Source organism: Pimephales promelas, chromosome 20, assembly GCF_988280905.1.
Source record: "Pimephales promelas chromosome 20, fPimPro1.hap1.1, whole genome shotgun sequence".
NCBI classification, from domain to species: Eukaryota; Metazoa; Chordata; class Actinopteri; order Cypriniformes; family Leuciscidae; genus Pimephales; species Pimephales promelas.
The window spans coordinates 11205789-11207500 of record NC_142788.1 but is presented as its reverse complement, the minus strand read 5'-3'; the positions used below and the strand labels follow the sequence as shown (position 1 = coordinate 11207500).

At 42.6% G+C, this 1712-nt stretch overlaps 1 protein-coding gene across 2 annotated transcripts in view; it reads right to left on the bottom strand.

Annotated features, from left to right (window-relative positions):
• znf512b (zinc finger protein 512B) overlaps positions 1 to 1507 on the bottom strand; it is a 95864-nt gene extending 94357 nt beyond the window's left edge. The window contains exon 1 of one of the 2 annotated variants that reach the window (XM_089124382.1): positions 1200 to 1507. The gene's annotated coding sequence lies outside the window, so the exon portion shown is untranslated. Of the gene's footprint in view, positions 1 to 558 lie in introns of both variants that reach the window. The other variant, XM_039669952.2, reaches the window with a different exon arrangement.
• Between the last annotated feature and the right edge of the window lie 205 nt (positions 1508 to 1712).

The window sequence follows — 1712 nt, the reverse complement described above, 5'->3', positions numbered from 1 at the left end:
TTTCATCCAGTCAGGATGAGATGTTTTACTAATAACACAACATCACACAGTTCATAATTGCTAATATTTTAGACATTTACAAATGTTGCTTTCCCATGATGTCACTTTCTGGAGGACGATGTCATTAAGGAACTGGATTTGTATGTTATTGAGGACACAGAAGAAAATGTAGGCTACACTATTGATTGTTGATTAAAACAATATTCCAACCCAAAAAACGAAAACTCCTGCAATATTTAATTGTTTTTCCTTTTCACCCCATTGGGAAAACGAATCTTGAATTCTGAAAATGTAATATAGGCTACTAGGATATATAAAACAGGGATATGAAAAGGTAGGCCTACTACAGTAAGGATGACCCACATAAGTGCTCAAACAGTGTGTGAGTGTTTATATCCCTGACAGTTCATACATTTCTCTTGTTTATGTAATTCCCCCAAAACAGCTTAATACCTTGTAACACATTAAACCACGCTACTTTACAACTAAAGGCGAGCTTATATGCCTTTATTGACAGTATTATTGACAGATAATCGACTTCTGGAAGACCACACCTACCTGGAAAGCCACCCGACACTGGGGGGTGAGCGGGTCACCCACGTGGGGTCAGGCTGTAGCCTTTACTCTCGCGTCGCGCCGCTTGATTTACATGGCAAACACACCTGGCGCGCGGGGGGTCACGGACAGACGGGCGTTACGGTCGGTAGCCACACTCACAGCCCCCCGCTGTGCGTGTCCGAGGAGGGAGATGATGATGAAGAATAAGAAGAAGGTGGAGGAAGGAGAAAAAAAGAGCAAGCTGATGCAAAAGCCAACAAGCCGAACACTTTCACCGTGTTTCCAGACTGCACTCGGCGCCCCTCTTCATTAATATGTAATCCACGAGCTCTCTTGTATGAAAATCCAACTCAAAAGCACGCGCACAAATACGCAGAAACGCCGGCATAAAATATGAAAATACAAGAAGCTTTCATAGGCAGTGAAGCAAAATGGCGACTTTAATACGAAGGAGGAGTAAAAAAAAAAAAAAAAAAAAAAAAAAACCCTCGCGCTGTTGCTAAAGGAGGCACGGGGATATGTTTAGTGCAGTATAATCGAGGGTGGAAGAAGTGAACGCGACGGAAAGAAAAGCGGAGGGGAAGAAGAAGAAGGCACAGCGTCGCGCAGTTTCGCCGCAGCCCCGCGATTCCTCTCCTTACCTCGGGATTATTCCGTGTATTTGTTTGATAGGGATATTATCTCCGCGACCGTGTACAGTAACAGTAGGCTATGGGCGCTGGGTCACGCGCGTATCCGCCGCCGCCGCTGCCTTTGACAGTTGTGACTACAGTCGGCAGGCAACTTGCAAACTCTCGCGTTATTATTTATGATCAATCAATTTTGATATCAGGCCAATCATTTTGGCATTTCTGCATAATAAAGCCCCTGCCTGAATGGAAGCGTTTGATGCGGCTCGACGTCATGCCGCTCAGTTATGACGAAAAGGCTTCGGCTACAATGTAGCTTTATATCGCACACATCATTTGATAATTGTCTAAACATTATGACGTAGTCGGTGCGATTCTGAGTTTTCAGAAAGATGACGTAGTTTCTAAGGTAATAACATGAGAATATTAATAAAATATTTATATTTTTTATCATACATTTTGATTTTGACATAGTGCTCGCAAATTATTTTCTTAACCAATAATAATCTGGTCCCAAAAAAAAAT